A 20,138-nucleotide genomic window follows, 5' to 3' on the forward strand; every position below is an offset into this window, starting at 1 on the left:
ATGGAGGCACGTATATGCGCTCCTACACATGCATTCTTAAAACCTAAAAAGGCACTAGGCCAATGACACAGGGGCTATTCCCAAACTATGGAGGTGACCCGTATAAGAAAGAAATTTAAAACATTACAGAAGGCAAGAAAAACAGTTACCAAAACGCAGTCACCTCAAACCAATATGAAGGGGAGCTCGAGAAGGTAATCACTCTCTATCATTGAATTACAGTTGCAGATTTTATGAAGTCTCTACATAAGCCGGCAGAAAATTACATATTCAGAAAAGTAGGTTACATATTAAAGTTTCGGACCTTTTCCGCGGGTTAAACTGCAGAGCTAGCAAGAAATAAGGTGTTAATCGGCCATTACCTTGCTGAAGAGCTGCTGGCTGAAGAAAGAGGCACCACCCGCCTCCAGCTACACGTCCACACACTAGGATAGATGTTGATCAAATGGCTAAGCGACGCGAATATCAGCAGTTTATAAACCCTCGGGGAAAGTTCGAGACCTTTCATGAATAAAACAGCCACACCCTCTCACGTTTATTGGGCGGCTTAAAGTTACACATCAAATGGAAGATGAAACCTGTGATTGGTAGGAAATTAATTACAGAAATTCTGGATTGGCTAAATTCAAAACTGGCGGAAGGAAAGATAAATATTGCCAACCCACAACGGAATGAATGAAATTTAGTAAAGAACAAACTTATGAATACAAAAGTTCTTCAAATAAAGTTCCTTCACTTCGCACCAGGGTGCATGATCATAGTTTTTTAGTAGAGACATCTATGACAGAGTGTCCACACTTCTTGAGGAACAGAAAACAAAACAAGTAGAATTTCACACAGTTCAGGAAACTTCACAAAAAAAAAATACGGTAGTGACATCTTCTGAGAAAATTTATAAGTTGGTCCAGTTTTAAGTTCAAGGACTCGACAGCCGTATGACACTGCATTTATTTATTTATTTATTTATTTATTTATATATTTATTTATTTATTTATTTAAATATTTTTGACTTAAGCAGTGGCGAAGTTAGGGTGCGTGACCCTATCTTGCACTTAAACACTTAAATTGACTGTTCCATTTAAAATCAAAGATAACTAAGCTAAGTAACAGATTTGGAAAACATATAATGAAAAAATAAAGCAAAATTCAACAAAGAAAATAAAAAGGAATCCGGAGCATAACAGTAGAAAGGTACAGAAGAATGCACAATGAACAACAATTAGCGATCAAACTGACAAATATAACCCAATGCATAAACAGAACACAATTCATAATAAAGTAACGGAAATACAAGTATGACACTAAACAGTGATCTATGTACATGAGTAGAAAGCTAAATATGATGTACATTTACACGCTAATAATAATAATAATAATAATAATAATAATAATAATAATAATAATAATAATAATAATAATTGTGTCCGCGGTATTTGTGGATCGCAGAGGTGAAAGAAGGTGCTGGAGTGAATGGGTCTAACTACAATATCAAGAATAGAATTTAAAACTTAAAGTGAAGTTTATATTTTCACACATCAAAATTGACAATTTTTTCAAGTAGCAAACGTTAAATAAAATTGGTAAAAAAATCCAAGATTAAGCCCCTAGCTTTGAATTTCCTGAGTTACACGCTCAAGTTTACAAAAATCACAAACTTACTCAAGGGCAGAAATCCCACTAATTCATGGAGCATTTGCTCCCAAAATTACACCATCTAGCCTTCCAGAGGCATTCAGAAATCTTACTTTGAAAAAAGAGCTAACAGGCTCTCAGTTTCTTCTAGCCTATTCAAGGCAATATCAGAAAATTACAATCACTCTTCATCAAGGCACAACATACAAATTTGAAACAGGGGTATCTTGTACCCAACTTATTCGGCCTTTGCGGAAAAGAACAGGTTAAGTGAATGGCCCGAAACACGGAGGCGTGTACTTGCACTCCTAGATATGAACTCTTAAAACCTAAAGGGCACTAGGCCGATGAAACAGGGGCTATTCCCAAACTACTGAGGAGACTCGTATAGAAATATCTTTAATACATGGCAGAAACGAAAGATCAGAAAAACGTGGCACCTCAAACCAAGATAAAGGGGCGCTCGAGAGGGTATATCACTCTCTATCCCCGTTTTACAGTTGAAGATTTTATGAAGTTATTACATTAGCCGGCAGAAAGTTACATTTTTGGAAAAGAAGTTTACATGGTTAACGATTTTGGACCTTTCCCTCGGGTTAAACTGCGAAGCTAGCAAGAAATAAAGATGTTATGTGGCCATTACCTTATAGAAGTTCTAGCAGCTGACGAAGAGGCCTCCCGCCTCCTGCTTGAGATACACACTGAGTAAGATGACGATCAATTGGCCAAGAGACGTGAAAATCCGCAGTTTATAAACCCTCGGAGAAAGTTCGAGACCATTCAAGATTAAACTAGCCACCCCTTCTCATTTTATTGCGTAATTCAAAAGTTACACTCAAAATCGAAGAAGACTGTGATTGGTTGAAAATTAATTACAGAAATTAGGGATTGGCTGGATTCAAAACTGGCGGAAAGAAAGGATAAATATTGCCAACCCAAAAATAAATGAACATCAATTAATAAAAAACTTATGAATACAAAACTTCTTTAAATCAAAAGTTCTTTCACTTCACAGCAGGGTGCATGATAATAGTTTCAGCAGTGATATCTATGGAAGAATGTCCAAAATTCTTGACGAATGACAATCAAAACAAGTAGAAATACAGTAAGTTCAGGAAACTTCACAATACAAAATTATATCATATTTTAGTGGTGATATCTTCTGAGTAAATTTATAAGTTGGTCTAGTTTCAGTTTCACTGTTTCACCAGTAGAAGAGTTCTTATAGGCGCTAGATTTAAATGCGCGGCGTTGGGGTGTATAATAATAATAATAATAATAATAATAATAATAATAATAATAATAATAATAATAATAATTAGGGGGAATGTTACTAACTTACTGTACATATCACAATCACACAACCTATCAAGCGTCACCAATCACACGAGACAATCAGCGGTATTCAACAGGTAATCTCTGCAAACAGTCTTCTGTTTCAATAATGAGTTCCTGACAGCAGCTGGAATTCTAACGATCTATTACCGGTATACATTGAAAAGTGGTTGATGGGATCAATGAGAGAAGTGCCAGATGTAGTGTTACAATAATGGAATACATGGAATTTTGAAGACATGTATTTGAGTAGATTTTCATTCAGAGTTCGATATAATAATAATAATAATAATAATAATATTAATAATAATAATAATAATAATAGTAATACTACTACTACTACTACTAGTAATAATAATATTTAATTTACGCGCCCCGCTAAGCCCAGATCAGAGTTCGATATATCAACGTAAGTACATGAAACTACCGTCGCCTGTTGTATCTCAGCCGGGAAAGAGCTGGGGGTTATGTGAGCGTCATTACTCAAGTTAAATGGAACCCCAGAGTTCAACGCTCCTTGAAGTTTCGCAGTTTGTTCACAGGTCGCATCGACGAGGACAATGTCGCAATAGTCAGGTATTGCATGAACTCTACCATTGTCAGTTATCATCAGGAAACGGATTTCTATGTAAATATATATATTTATTCAGGAAAACAACAATTAATAATTTTCCTGTCAATTTTATTTCACTTTCAGGGTACACCGAAGTGGATCCACGGACCCAGGTTAAGAATCCCTGCCTGAAGTTAAACACCATTGTATCTGTTAGGGTATTTTGTGCAAAAATTGGTTTCAATTAAGTACAAGTATTTGAGTATCGCCGTCAATGATATCTCGCTAAGGCGGCCAATCGAATTCTAGGCAGTGTATGTGGGATTCCTTGAACCGAACGTCAATTCCTGCGCTTCGCCTTTCACAAGAAATAGCAGTTAACGTGAAACCCACATACACATATGAGTACAAGCTAGTTTGCAGAATAACAAACATTAATACATTGGAAAGGACATAGGCCTACTTTAGTTACGTTTCCAAGGAAACTGTTGTTATTATTTTGATTATTAATATCGTGCTTATTCTTCTACAATGGAAACTTTGAACTAATGTTAGTTACATAGCCTTGCGTGGAGCCAAATAAAAAGCTTGATACAGCGTGATTATATGAGAAATACATTCTGGAAATTATTCTTAAGGAAGAAAATACTGCACAGCGAAAGACAAAAATATGCCAAATAGATTTACACTCAGTTTCAATGAAAATCCGTCATATTCTGTAATACATATTTACAGTGACAGTAATTTGTCTAGAAATAAAACAAGAAGTTGCATCTGTAAAATGAAATTACTCCTAAAATAATGATTTTCTGGAAACACTCAACATCCGAAGTAAATAACAGACTTGCTATTGCCGTGTGGTGCTCTTCTCTGCACGGTCCGCACAATGGTTATATAACGAGGGCGATCCCCAATAACAGCATGTCTTTAATGTCGTACGAACTAACATACCAACAATGAGTGCTGTGTTTCGTGTGTTATTGATTTTCCCACTCTTCACGTCGGAAGTTAGTGTTCTAAGAAGAAGGGTCATGTCAGTGAGTGGTTACCTTCCTACAACCCACCTCCTTTAGTAGCAGGCCTACTGTATCCGTCCGAATGTGTTACCAGGATGGAAACCAAGATGACTGAAGAAGTTGGACATCATCAGAAGACTTTGTAATCACCAGCTGCAGCATTAAAGAGAAGAATACATCTGGAAGAGCACACTTACTTCGGCTGGAGTTGGAGGTAACGTGGTGAAAGAAAATTATCTAGAAAGGTAAAATATATTAGATAACTCAGATGACTGGGTTAGTAAGGAAATGTAGAGTTGGGCAGTAGTAATAATCACAATAATTTCGCAGTGGAAACGAGTAGGTAACGAACGGTGAGAAATAGGTTTAAGATGAGTGTAGTATTAAATGGCAAATGGGCTGTCGAAAGAAATATACGGTAGTTGTCAAAACCCATTAAAGTACATTTAACGAGAAAACAGGAGGGGAAACGTGACGTTTTTGTCTACTGCGCTCAAAGAAGTTAAACTGGGAGCCTGTCTGGACAGTAATAAATAATCTTAGGAAGGGAAGGAAAAAGGAAATGAATATAGATTTGGGTTAATCAGGTGAACCGATAATAGATCTCATGAGATCGCTGGACAGGCGGAAGGAATATTTTTAATATCTTCTCAACATAAAAGGACATTTTTCTATGACGTCGCGAACAAGCGAGCTAGTGGGGAGGAGAACATAGACACTGGTGAAATGGCAGTTGACGAAGTGAGGAGGATGGTAAACTCCGCTGTCAAAAAGCAGCAAATATAAATGAATTTAGGCCGGAAAAGGTGAAATATAGGTTGAAGGCAGGGACGATATGGCTTCATAGAGTAATAAGATTAATATGGAATGTTAATAAGTAACATTCTGATATGACGAAAGCAGTAATAATACCTATCTACAAGAAAAGTAACAGGAAGGATTACGAACACTATCGAGGTACTAGACGATTGGATGATTTGCTTTGTAGGTTCTGGAAATAGGGGGCGGAATGTGAGGTGCTGGTCTATAGAAACGCCAAGGTATATGATGGGAAGATTTAGGGCGGAGGTACCATCGAAGGGAACGTTTAGAAGATGGATTAGGGAGTTGTGTGAAATGACGGCGACAGGGAGTGTTTGCGAAGAAGGACGGGAAGGACTCGGGAGTGGAATTAGAGAGGAGTCCATGTGGTCGAGGGAGTATTGGAGGCGTTGGATCTCGCCAGATAACCGGCTATGTAGGTTAAGATCTGCAAAAATTATGAAATGACGGAATGTGGTGTTAATATAGGCCATGAATGCTACGGGAAGGGGTGATTTTTCTGGTGTAAATGGTGTTGAGATGCAGGATTCGGGAACGGAAGTATATGGTAGCATTGATGGAATCAGGATAGACGTGTGGAGGTACGGGGTGCGGACGCGTATGTGGAGGGAAGGGCGTACCACAATGGCTAGACCACCACGACTTATACCATGCGGGTTGTCCGCCATGTGGATGGGGAATCCGGGTACAATGGCAAGCTGAGTAACACGAAGAATTTTTTTTTGCGCAGAACTGTGTGGACAGAGTAGTTGTAGGAGGGTCTGGGGGAGTAGGCGATTAGATGAGAAAGTTATAAATGAAGGTGGGTGGGATTTGGGAAAACATTTACCCATTGCGGACTAGTCTTGAGGGGGTGGCCCGTCTCTGGTTCGTGAGGATGTTTTGATAGTGATGTGGGGATAACTTATATAGTGGGGATCGTAGGGTGGAATGGAAGAACTGGTATGGGACAGGGTTGTTGGGATCTGGGGCCTTGCCGTGGAATCTCCAGAAGAGGAGGGAGACGTGTGTGTAAAGTTTGGGGAGGGGATGATGTGGTGTAGTTCCTTAGTAAGGAATAACAGAGGGATAAGAAGGGCAATGCGGAATATTCGGCGTTCCATCGACAGAAGAGGAGGAAATATGTAGGGCTTGCTGTGGGTCATAGCTGTCAGCGCGGGGTGAGCGGTAAGTAATGGCTTAGCGGATGAAGGGTTCGGCGTTTAGGTTAAGTAGTTTCCTGTTAAATACCTAACTAGTGCCGGCAAGCCGCCGTACTTGATGAGATCATATGTATGTTTGTTTGTGGGTTTTTGAACTGGGGGCGGAATGTGAGGTACTGCTCTATGGTGACGCCAAGGTATTTGAGGGAAGATTGAGGGGGGACGGTGTTGTCGTTATGGTGAATGTGAGGCTGCAGGGATTGCGAGGAAGGAAAAAGCGCCGTTTGTGATACAGGATTAGGATGGATTTTGTTTTGGAAATATTGAGGCCGAGTTCCCATTGGTCGCAAAGCGAAGTAACTGTGTAATGGAAACTTCGCAGTTTTTTATTGATGTTCTGTACCGAGGGGAGTGAGCTAAATGATGGCGGTGTAATTGGCGAATTGAAGGAATTGGATGGGTGGTGATATTTGGAGTATGTCGGTGACGAAAAGAAAAAGGAGCGGTGGGGAGAGGGGATAAGCCCTTGCTATACATCCAGGGACATGGCGAAGTTTGGCAATAGGTGGCCGTTTTCTGATATACAGGTTGTACTGTTATTACGGTAAGCCGCGTAGAATTGGACGTAGAAGGCTGGGAGTGTTTAGAAGTGGAGCTTGAAAATAAGGACAGGGTGTCAGACGAAGGTGAATTCCTGATTATAGTCGAAGGTGATATATAAGGACGGCCGGGCTATGTTGAATTGTTTATTTATAGATTGGGTTAGGAGAAAGATTTGGTGATTAATAGTCCTCGGTGGAATCCGCATTATGGGGGACGTAGTTGTTTGAGGGACTTCAGATAGCGGTGCAATCAGGGGATGAGTGTTTTATCTAGAATGTTGGCAAGGATGGTGATGAGACAAATGGGGCGTTAGGAGTCTAGTTTGGATGGGTCCTTTCCGGATTTGGGAAAAAGGAGCATTTTGAATCTTTTCAGAAGGTGGGATCGAAACCGGAGGTGTGTATGAATGGGTAGAGGGATGCTAGGAGCGTGAGGAATTCGATAAGGGTATGACAGCTATGGCAGTATCGGACTTGGTCGGGAGCTGGAGCGCTGATCCGTGTGCGGGCTATGGCGTTAGTAATAGTGGAGGGAATTTTCGGGATGTTTAGGGCGTGGGGTGCGTTCGTGTAAGTTGAGGAGTGTTGAAGGGACGGAGGGTAAAGTAGATTCCCGAACAGGGTAGCATCGGGCGGAGATGAGTAATGGTATGGGGAAGCAGAGAAGCGATTGCGGAAGTTGAGGTGAATATTAACATGTTTATCTGGATATTCGTCGGAGATGTTTCATTATGAATGGAGGGGTATGAATGGGTGCTGTGTTGACCGAGAGGTGAAGATAGTTTGCGCCAGAACTGAGAAGGCGAGACAAGGACGAAATTGAGGTTATCCATCGAAGAGCGTTCATTAGGCTGGAAACTGTCCGCAGGGACTGTCGGTGGAGGCGAAGGAAATAGGGATAACGTGTTCGGGAGAATTCTTCTGAATAAATCTGGGAGAGTTGCAGGGGGTGCAGGAAGTTGGGTGGGAGACAGGGATTGGAGGGCGTATGGAGTGAGGTGGGAGTGTGGAACATCGAGAGATTAGAAATGTTGGTATAGTTGAGGTTGGAAATCTTGTCTACCACTGGGCATCAGAAGGATGGGGTGGTGACTGTCCGAGTGCTTTGGTAGTATGTTCAAGGTACGTGTCCAATTGGTTTTGACGAAGTTCGGTATCAGACCCGGGGGAGGGGAATGAAGACGTGGCGTGTGTGAGGTATTTCGAGAATGATAGGGAGGAGGGGATTGTTTAGAAGGTGGAGTAGGGAGTTGTGAGAAAAGACGGCGTCGGAGATTGTTTGCGAAGAAGGACGGGAAGGACTCGGGAGTTGATATAGGAGTCAATGTGGTTGTGGGAGTTGTGGAGGCGTTTGGTCTCACCAGAAGACCGGCTATGTAGATTAAGGTCTGCAAAAATTATGAAATGACGTAATGTGGTGTTAATATAGGCCATGAATGCTACGGGAAGGGGTGATTTCTCTGTGGTAAATTGTGTTGTGGTGCAGGATTCGGGAACGGAATTATATGGTATCATTAATGGAATCAGATAGATATGTGAAGGTACGGGGTGTAGACGCGTATGGGGAGGGAACGGCGTACCACAATGGCTACACCACCACGAACTATACCATGCGGGTTGTCCGCCATGTGGATGGGGAATCCGGGAAGAATGGCAAGCTGAGTATTACGAAGAATGTTTTTTTTCGCGCAAAACTGTGTGGGCAGGTTTGTTGTAGGAGGGTCTGGAGGAGTAGGCGTTTCGATGAGAAAGTTATAAATGATGGTGGGTGGGATTTGGGATAACATTTACCCATTGCGGACTGGTCTTGTGGGGGTGGCCCGTCTCTGGTTCGTGAGGATGTTTTGACGGTGATGTGGGATAAATTTTATAGTGGGGATCGTACGGTGGAATGGAAGAACTGGTATGGGGCAGGGTTGTTGGGATGTAGGGCCTTGCCGTGGAATCTCCAGAAGAGGAGAGAGACGTAGGTGTCAAGTTTGGGGAGGGGATGATGTGGTGTACTTCCTTAGTAAGGAATTACAGAGGGATTAGAAGGGCAATGCGGAATATTCGGCGTTCCATCGACAGGAGAGGAGGAAATACTGTATGTTGGGCTTGCTGTGGGTCACAGCTGTCAGGGCGGGGTGAGCGGTAAGTAATGACTTAGTGGATGAATATTTCGGCGGTTAGGTGAAGTAGTTTCCTGTTAAATGCCTAACTGGTGCCGGCAAGCCGACGTACTTGATGATTTGTTTGTGGGTTTTTGAACTGGGGGCGGAATGTGAGTTGCTGCTCTATGGTGACGCCAAGGTATTTGAGGGAAGATTGAGGGGGGACGGTGTTGTCATTATGGTGAATCTGAGGTTGCAGGGATTGCGAGGGAGGAATAAGCGCCGTTTGTGGTACATGATTAGGATGGACTTTCTTTTGGAAGTATTGAGGCCGAGTTCCCATTGGTCGCAAAGGGAGGTAACTGTGTCCAGGAACTTTGCAGTTTTTATTGAATGTTCTGTACCGGAGGGAGTGGGCGAAATGATGACGGTGATATTGGCGAATTGAAGGAATTGGATGGTTGGTGATATTTGGAGAATGTCGGTGACGAAATGAAAAAGGAGTGGTGGGGAGAGGGGATAGATCCTTGCTATACGTCCAGGGACATGGGGAAGATTGGCGATTGGTGGCCGTTGTCTGATACACGGGTTGTACTGTTATTACGGTAAGCCGTGTAGAATTGGACGTAGGAGGCTGGGAGAGTTTAGAAGTGGAGCTTGAGTATAAGGACAGGGTGTCAGACGACGGTGAATTACTGGTTAATTCGAAGGTGATTTATAGGGATGTTCGGGCTATGTTGAGTTGTTTATTTATAGATTGGGTAAGGTGAAGGGTTTAGTGTTTAGTAGTCCTCGGTGGAATCCGCATTATGGGGGACGTAGTTGTTTGAGGGACTTCAGATAGCGGTGCAATCAGAGGACGAGTGTTTTATCTAGAATGTTGGCAAGTATGGTGATGAGACAAATGGGGCGTTAGGAGTCTAGTTTTGATTGGTCCTTTCCGGATTTGGGTAAAAGGATCTTTTTGAACCTTTTCAGACGGTGGGATGGATACCGGAGGTGTGTATGAATGGATATAGGGATGCTAGGAACGTGAGGAATTCGATAAGGGTTTGACAGATACGGCAGCATCGGAGTTGGTCGGGAGCTGGAGCGCTGCTCCGTGTGCGGACTATGGCGTTAGTAATAATGGAGAGAGTTTTCGGGATGTTAAGGGCGTGGGGTGCGCTTGTGTAAGTGGAGGATTGTTGAAGGGACGGATTGGAAAGTAGATTCTCGAACAGGGTGGCATCGGGCGGAGATGAGTAATGGTATGGAGAAGGAGTGAACCGCTTGCGGAATTGGTAGGTGAATATTAACATGTATACATAGATATTCGCCGGAGATGTTTCATTATGAAAGGTGGGGTATGAAGGGGTGCTGTGTTTACCGAGGGGTGAGGATAGCTTGCGCCAGAACTGAGAAGGCGAGGCAGGGGCGAAATTGAGGGAATTTCAAGTTTTGGACCGGGTTATCCACCGAAGAGCGTTCAGGAGGCTGGAAACTTTCCACAGGTACTGGCGGTGGAAGCAAAGGGGGTGGGGATAACGTGTTCGGGAGAATTATTTTAGATAAGACTGGGAGAGTTGCAGGGGGTGCAGGAAGTTGGGTGGGAGCCAGGGATTGGAGGGCGTATGGTGTGAGGTGGGAATGTGGATCATCGAGACATGAGATATGTTGGTATAGTTGAGGTTGGAAATCTTGTCTATGACTGGGCATCAGAAGGAAGGGGAGATGACTGTCCGAGTGCTTTGGTAATATGTTCACGGTACGTGTCCAGTTGGTTTTGGCGAAGTTCGTTATGAGACGCCGGGGACTGGAATGAGGACGTGGCTTATGTGAGGGTATTTTTTAATGATAGGGAAGAAGGGAAAGTTTTAGAAGGTGGATTAGGGAGTTGTGAGAAATGACGGCGTCGGGAATTGTTTGCGAAGAAGGACGGGAAGGTCTCGGGTGTGGAATTAGGAGTCAATGTGGTTGAGGGAATTGTGGAAGCGTTGGGTCCCACCAGAAGACCGGCTATGTATTTTAAGGTCTGCAAAAATTATGAAATGACGGAATGTGGTGTTAATATAGGCCCTGAATGCTACGGGAAGGGGTATTTGTCTGGTGTAAATGGTGTTGAGTTGCATGATTCGGGAACGGAATTATATGGTAGCATTAATGGAATCAGGATAGATATGTGAACGTACGGGTTGTGGACGCGTATGAGGAGGGAAGGGCGTACCACAATTGCTATACAACCACGACTTAATACCATGCGGGTTTTCCGCCGTGTGGATGGGGATTCCGGGTAGAATGGCAAGCTGATTATCACGAAGAAAGGTTTTTTTCGCGCAGAACTGTGCCGGCAGGGTTGTTGTAGGAGGGTCTGGAGGAGTAGGCGATTAGATGGGAAAGTTATAAATGCAGGTGGGTGGGATTTGGGATTAAATTTACCCATTGCGGACTAGTCTTGTGGGGGTGGCCCCTCTCTGGTTCCTGAGGATGTTTTGATAGTGATGTGGGGATAACTTATATAGTGTTAATCGAAGGGTGGAATGGAGTAACTGGTATGGGACATGGTTTTTTTGGGATCTAGGGCCTTGTTGTCGAAATTTCAGAAGAGGAGGGAGACGTCGATGTCAAGTTTGGGGAGGGGAAGATTTGGTGTAGTACCTTAGTAAGGAATACCAGAGGTAATAGGAGGGCAATGCGGAATATTCGGTGTTCCATCGACAGGAGAGGAGGAAATATGTTGGGCTTGCTGTGAGTCACAGCTGTCCGGGCGGGGTGAGCTGTAAGTAATGGCTTAGCGGATGGTGGGTTCGGTGGTTAGGTGAAGTAGTTTCCTGTTAAAAACCTAACTGGTGCCGGCAAGCCGACGTACTTGATGAGATCATATGTATGATTTGTTTGTGGGTTCTTGAACTGGGGGCGGAATGTGAGTTGCTGCTCTATGGTGACGCCAAGGTATTTGAGGGAAGATTGAGGGGGTACGGTGTTGTCATTATGGAGAATCTGAGGCTGCAGGGATATCGAGGGAGGAAAAAGCGCCGTTTGTGAAACAGGATTAGGATGGATTTTGTTTTGGAAGTATTGAGGCCGAGTTCCCATTGGTCGCAAAGGGAGGTAACTGTGTCCAGGAAACTTCGCAGTTTTTATTGATGTTCTGTACCGAAGGGAGTGGGCGAAATGACGGCGGTGATATTGGGGAATTGAAGGAATTGGATGGGTGGTGATATTTGGAGTATGTCGGTGACGAATAGAAAAAGGAATGTTGGGGAGAGGGGATAAATCCTTGCTATACATCCGGGGACATGGGGAAGGTTGGCGATAGGTGGCCATTGTCTGATATACAGGTTGTACTGTTATTACGGTAAGCCGCGTAGAATAGGACGTAGGAGGCTGGGAGTGTTTAGAAGTGGAGCTTGAAAATAAGGACAGGGTGTCAGACGAAGGTGAATTCCTGGTTAAGGTCGAAGGTGATTTATAGGGACGGTAGGGCTATGTTGAGTTGTTTATTTATAGATTGGGTGTGGAGAAAGATTTGGTGATTAGTAGTCCTCGGTGGAGTCCGCATTATGGGGGACGTAGTTGTTTGAGGGACTTCAGATAGCGGTGCAATCAGGGGATGAGTGTTTTATTTAGAATATTGGCAAGGATGGTGATGAGACAAATGGGGCGTTAGGAGTCTAGTTTGGATTGGTCCTTTCCGGACTTGGGAAAAAGGAGCATTTTGAATCTTTTTAGAAGGTGGGATCGAAACCTGAGGTGCGTATGAATGGATAGACGGATGCTAGGAGCATGAGGAATACGATGTGGGTTTGACAGCTATGGCAGAATCGGACTTGGTCGGGAGCTGGAGCGCTGCTCCGTGTGCGGACTATTGCGTTAGTAATAGTGGACGGAGTTTTCGGGATGTTTAGGGCGTGGGGTGCGTTCGTGTAAGTAGAGGAGTGTTGAAGGGACGGAGGGGAAAGTGGATTCTCGAACAGGGTGGCATCGGGCGGAGATGAGTAATGGTATGGGGAAGGGGACAACCGATTGCGGAAGTGGGAGGTGAATATTAACATGTTTACCTGGATATTCGTCGGAGATGTTTCATTATCAATGGTGGGGTATGAAGGGGTGCTGTGTTGACCGAGGGGTGAAGATAGCTTGCGCCAGAAGTGAGAAGGCGAGACAAGGACGAAATTGAGGTTATCCATCGAAGAGCGTTCATTAGGCTGGAAACTGTCCGCAGAGACTGTCGGTGGAGGCGAAGGAAGTAGGGATAACGTGTTCGGGGGAATTCTTTTAGATAAGACTGGGAGAGTTGCAGTGGGAGCAGGAAGTTGTGTGGGAGACAGGGATTGGAGGGCGTATGGAGTGAGGTGGGAATGTGGAACATCGAGAGATTAGATGTGTTGGTATAGTTGAGGTTGGAAATCTTGTCTACGACTGGGCATCAGAAGGAAGGGGAGGTGACTGTCCGAGTGCTTTGGTAGTATGTTCAAGGTACGTGTCCAATTGGTTTTGGCGAAGTTCGTTTTGACACGCGGGGGAGGGGCATGATGACGTGGCGTGTGTGAGGGTATTTGGAGAATGATAGGGAGGAAGGGATTGTTTAGAAGGTGGAGTAGGGAGTTGTGAGAAATGACGGCCTCGGGGATTGTGTGCGAAGAAGGACGGGAAGGACTCGGGTGTGGAATTAGGAGTCAATGTGTTTGAGGGTGTTGTGGAGGCGTTGGGTCTCGCCAGAAGACCGGCTATGTAGATTATGATCTGCAAAAATTATGAAATGACGGAATGTGGTGTTAATATAGGCCATGAATTCTACGGGAAGGGGTGATTTTTCTGGTGTAAATGGTGTTGAGGTGCAGGATTTGGGAACGGAATTATATGGTATCATTAATGGAATCAGAGAGGTATGTGAACGTACCGGGTGTAGACGCGAATGAGGAGGGAAGGGCGTACCACAATGGCTATACCACCACGAACTGTACCGTGCGGGTTGTCCGCCATGTGGTTAGGAAATCAGGGTAGAATGGCAAGCTGAGTATCACGAAGAATGTTTTTTTCGCTCAAAACTGTGTGGGCAGGGTTGTTGTAGGAGGATGTGGAGGAGTAGGCGATTAGATGAGAAAGTTATAAATGTAGGTGGGTGAGATTTGGGATAAAATTTTCCCATTGCGGTCTGCTCTTGTGGGGGTATCCCGTCTCTGGTTCGTGAGGATGTTTTGATAGTGATGTGGGGATAACTTATATAGTGGGGATCGTAGGGTAGAATGGAGGAACTGGTAAGGGGCAGTGTTGTTGTGATCTAGGGCCTTGCCGTGGAATCTCCAGAAGAGGAGATAGACGTGGGTGTTAAGTTTGCGGAGGGGATGATGTGGTGTAGTTCCTTAGTAAGGAATAACAAAGGAATTAGGAGGGCAATGCGGAATATTCGGATTTGCATTGTCAGGAGAGGAAGAAATATGTTGGGCTTGCTGTGGGTCACAGCTGTCAGTGCGGGGTGAGCGGAAAGTAATGGCTTAGTGGATGAAGGGTTCGGTGGTTAGGTGAAGTAGTTTCCTGTTAAATGCCTAACAGGTTCCGGCAAGCCGACGTACTTGATGAGATCATTTGTATGATTTGTTTGTGGGTTTTGGGACTGGGGGCGGAATGTGAGGTGCTGCTCTATGGTGACGCCAATGTATTTGAGGGAAGATTGATGGGAGACGGTGGTGACATTATGGTGAATGTGAAACTGCACGGATTGCGAGGGAGGAATAAGCGCCGTTTGTGATACATGATTAGGATGGACTTTCTTTTGGAAGTATTGAGGCTGAGTTCCCATTGGTCGCAAAGAGAGGTAACTGTGTCCAGGAAACTTCGCAGTTTTTATTGATGTTCTGTACCGGAGGGAGTGGGCGAAATGATGGCGGTGATATTGAGGAATTGAAGGAATTGAATGGGTGGTGATATTTGGAGTATGTCGGTGACGAAAAGAAAAAGGAGTGGTGGGGAGAGGGGATAATTCCTTGCTATATATCCGGGGACATGGGAAGGTTGGCGATAGGTGGCCATTGTCTGATATACAGGTTGTGCTCTTATCACGGTAAGCCGCGTAGAATAGGACGTAGGAAGCTGGGAGTGTTTAGAAGTGGAGCTTGAAAATAAGCACAGGGTGTCAGACGAAGGTGAATTCCTCGTTAAGGTCGAAGGTGATTTATAGGGATTTCGGTCTATGTTGAGTTGTTTATTTATAGATCGGGTGAGGTGAAATATTTGGTGGTTAGTAGTCCTCGGTGGAATCCGCATTATGGGGGACGTAGTTGTCTGAGGGACTTCAGATAGCTGTGCATTCAGGGGATGAGTGTTTTATCTAGAATGTTGGCAAGGATGGTGATGAGACAAATGGGGCTTTAGGAGTCTAGTTTGGATGGGTCCTTTCCGGATTTGGGAAAAAGGAGCGTTTTGAATCTTTTCAGAAGGTGGGATCGAAACCGGAGGTGCGTATGAATGGATAGAGGGATGCTAGAAGCGTGAGGATTTCGATAAGGGTTTGACAGCTAAGGCAGAATCGGACTTGGTCGGGAGCTGGAGCGCTGCTCCGTGTGCGGACTATGGCGCTAGTAACAGTAGAGGGAGTTTTCGGGATGTTTAGCGCGTGGGGTTATTTCGTGTAAGTAGAGGAGTGTGAAGGGACGGAGGGGAATGTAGATTCTCGAACAGGGTGGCATCGGGCGGAGATGAGTAATGGTACGGAGAAGGAGAGAACCGATTGCGGAAGTGGGAGGTGAATATTAACATGTTTACCTGGATATTCGTCGGCGATGTTTCATTATGAATGGTGGGGTATGAAGGGGTGCTGTGTTGACCGAGGGGTGAAGATAGCTTGCGCCAGAAGTGAGAAGGCGAGACAAGGACGAAATTGAGGTTATCCATCGAAGAGCGTTCAGGAGGCTGGAAACTGTCTGCAGGGACTGTCGGTGGAGGCGAAGGAAGTAGGGATAACGTGTTCGGGAGAATTCTTTTAGATAAGACTGGGAGAATCGCGGGGGTGCAGGAAGTTGGGTGGCAGACAGAGTTTGGAGGGCGTATGGAGTGAGGTGGGAATGTGGATCATCGAGACGTTAGATATGTTGGAATAGTTGAGGTTGGAAATCTTGTCTACGACTGGGCATCAGAAGGAAGGGGAGGTGACTGTCCGAGTGCTTTGGTAATATGTTCACGGTACGTGTCCAATTGGTTTTGGCGAAGTTCGGCATCAGTCGCGGGGGAGGGGGTTGAGGACGTGGCGTGTGTGAGGGTATTTGGAGAATGATAGGGAGGAAGGGATTGTTTAGAAGGTGGAGTAGGGAGTTGTGAGAAGTGACGGCATCGGGGATTGTGTGCGAAGAAGGACGGGAAGGACTCGGGGGTGGAATTAGGGGTCAATGTGGTTGAGGGTGTTGTGGAGGCGTTGGGTCTCGCCAGAAGCCCGGCTAAGTAGATTATAATCTGCAAACATTATGAAATGACGGAATGTGGTGTTAATATAGGCCATGAATGCTACGGGAAGGGGTGATTTTTCTGATGTAAATGGTGTTGAGGTGCAGGATTTGGGAACGGTATTATATGGTATCATTAATGGAATCAGATAGATATGTGAACGTACGGGGTGTAGACGCGTATGAGGAGGGAAGCACGTACCACAATGGCTATACCACCACGAACTATACCGTGCGGGTTTTCCGCCATATGGATGGGGAATCAGGGTAGAATGGCAAGCTGAGTATCACGAAGAATGTTTTTTCGCTCAAAACTGTGTGGGCAGTGTTGTTGTAGGAGGATGTGGAGGAGTAGGCGATTGGATGAGAAAGTTATAAATGTAGGTGGGTGGGATTTGGGATAAAATTTACCCATTGCGGTGTGCTCTTGTGGGGGTGGCCCGTCTGTGGTTCGTGAGGGTGTTTTGTTAGTGATGTGGGGATAAATTTTATAGTGGGGATCTAGGGTGGAATGGAGGAACTGGTATGGGGCAGGGTTGTTGCGATCTAGGGCCTTGCCGTGGAATCTCCAGAAGAGGAGAGAGACGTGGATGTCAAGTTTGCGGAGGGGATGATGTGTTGTAGTTCCTTAGTAAGGAATAACAAAGGAATTAGGAGGGCAATGCGGACTATTCGGCGTTCCAATGTCAGGAGAGGAGGAAATATGTTGGGCTTGCTGTGGGTCACAGCTGTCCGGGCGGGATGAGCGGTAAGTAATGGCTTAGTGGATGAAGGGTTCGGTGGTTAGGTGAATTAGTTTCCTGTTAAATGCCTAACAGGTGCCGGCAAGTGGACGTGCTTGATGAGATCATACGTATGATTTGTCTGTGGATTTTTAAAGTAGGGGCTGAATGTGAGTTGCTGCTCTATGGTGACGAAAAGGTATTTGAGGGAAGATTGAGGGGGGACGGTGTTGTCATTATGGTGAATCGGAGGCTGCAGGGATTGCGAGGAAGGGAAAGCGCCGTTTGTGATACAGCATTAGGATGGATTTTGTTTTGGAAGTATTGAGGCCGAGTTCACATTGGTCGCAAAGGGAGGTAACTGTGTCGAGGAAACTTCGCAGTTTTTATTGATGTTGTGTACCGAAGGGAATGGGTGAATGATGGCGGTGATATTAGCGAATTGAAGGAATTGGATGGGTGGTGATATTTGGAGAATGTCGGTGACGAAAAGAAAAAGGAGCGGTGGGGAGAGGTGATAAATCCTTGCTATACGTCCAGGGACATGGGGAAGTTTGGCGATAGGTGGCCGTTGTCTGATACACAGGTTGTACTGTTATTACGGTAAGCCGCGTAGAATGGGACGTAGGGTGCTGGGAGTGTTTAGAAGTGGAGCTTGAAAATAAGGACAAGGTCTCTGACGAAGGGGAATTCCTGGTTATAGTCGAAGGTGATTTATAGGGACGGTCGGGCTATGTTGAGTTGTTTATTTATAGGTTGGGTGGGGTGAAAGGTTTGGTGATTAGTAGTCCTCGGTGGAATCCGCATTATGGGGGACGTAGTTGTTTGAGGGCTTCAGACTGCGGTGCAATCAGGGGACGAGTGTTTTATCTAGAATGTTTGCAAGGATGGTGATGAGACTAATGGGGCGTTAGGAGTCTTGTTTGGATTGATCTTTTCCGGATTTGGGAAAAAAAGCATTTTGAATATTTTCAGAAGGTGGGATGGAAACAGGATGTGTGTATGAATGGATGTAGGGATGCTAGGAGCGTGAGGAGTTCGGTAAGTGTTTGACAGATATGGCAGTATCGGACTTTGTCGGGAGGTGGAGCGCTGCTCCTTGTGCGGACTATGGCGTTAGTTAATGGAGGGTATTACTGGATGTTTGGGACGTGGGGTGCGAGTGTGTAATTAGAGGAGTGTTGAAGTGACGCAGGGGAAAGTTGATTCTCGAACAGGGTGGCATCGGGCGGAGCTGGGTAATGGTATGGAGAAGGATTGAACCGATTGCGGAACGGGAAGGGGAATGTTAACATGTATACCTGGATATTCGTCGGAGATGTCTCATTATGATTGGTGGGGTATGAAGGTGTGCAGTGTTGACAGAAGGGTGAGGATAGCTCGCGCCAGAACTGAGAAGGCGAGACAAGGAAGAAATTGAGGGAATTTCAAGTTTTGGACCAGGTTATCCACCGAAGAGCGTCCAGGAGGCTCGAATCTGTCCGCAGGGACCGGCGGTGGAGGCGAAGGAGGTAGGGATAACGTGTTCGGGAGAATTCTTTTAGATACGACTGGGAAAGTTGCAGGGGGTGGAGGAAGTTGTGTGGGAGACAGGGATTGGGGGCGCATGGAGTGAGGTGGGAATGTGGATCATCGAGACATTAGATATGTTGGAATAGTTGAGGTTGGAAATCTTGTCTACGTCTGGGCATGAGAAGGAAGGGGAGGTGACTGTCCGAGTGCTTTGGTAATATGTTCACGGTACGTGTCCAATTGGTTTTGGCGAAGTTCGGTATCAGACGCGGGGGAGGGGAATGAGGACGAGGCGTATGAGAGGGTATTTTTGGAATGATAGGGAGGAAGGGAAAGTTTAGGCGGCGGATTACGGAGTTGTGAGAAATGGCGGCGTCGGGGATTGTTTGCGAAGAAGGTCGGGTAGCACTCGGGAGTGGAATTAGGAGTCAATGCGGTTGAGGGAGCTTTGGAGGCTTTGGGTCTCACCAGAATACCGGCTATGTAGATTAGGGTCTGCAAAAATTATGAAATGACGGAATGTGGTGTTAATATAGGCCATGAATGCTACGGGAAGGGGTGATTTGTCTGGTGTAAATGGTGAGTTGCAGGATTCGGGCACGGAATTATATGGAAGCCTTAATGGAATCAGGATAGGTATGTGAACGTACGTGTTGTGGACGCGTATGTGGAGGGAAGGGCGTACCACAATTGCTATACAACCACGACTTATACGATGCGGGTTTTCCGCCATGTGGATGGGGTATCCGGGTAGAATGGCAAGCTGAGTATCACGAAGAAAGTTTTTTTTCGCGCAGAACTGTGCGGGCAGGGTTGTTGTAGGAGGGTCTGGAGGTGTTGGCCATTAGATGAGAAAGTTATAAATGAAGGTGGGTGGGATTTGGGATAAAATTTACCCATTGCGGACTAGTCTTGTGGGGGTGGCCCTTCTCAGGTTCGTGAGGATGTTTTGATAGTGATGTGGGGATAACTTATATAGTGGGGATCGTAGGGTGGAATGGAGGACCTGGTATGGGACAGGGTTGTTGCGATCTAGGGGCTTGCCGTGGAATTTCAAGAAGAGGAGGGAGACGTGGGTGTCAAGTTTGGGGAGTGGAAGATTTGGTGTAGTTCCTTAGTAAGAAATAACAGAGGTATTAGGAGGGCAATGCGTTATATTCGGGGTTCCATCGACAGGAGAGGAGGAAATATGTTGGGCTTGCTGTGGGAACAGCTGTCAGGGCGGGGTGAGCGGTAAGTAATGGCTTAGCGGATGGTGGGTTCGATGGTTAGGTGCAGTAGTTTCCTGTTA

This window comes from Anabrus simplex, chromosome 6 (assembly GCF_040414725.1).
Source record: "Anabrus simplex isolate iqAnaSimp1 chromosome 6, ASM4041472v1, whole genome shotgun sequence".
NCBI lineage: Eukaryota > Metazoa > Arthropoda > Insecta > Orthoptera > Tettigoniidae > Anabrus > Anabrus simplex.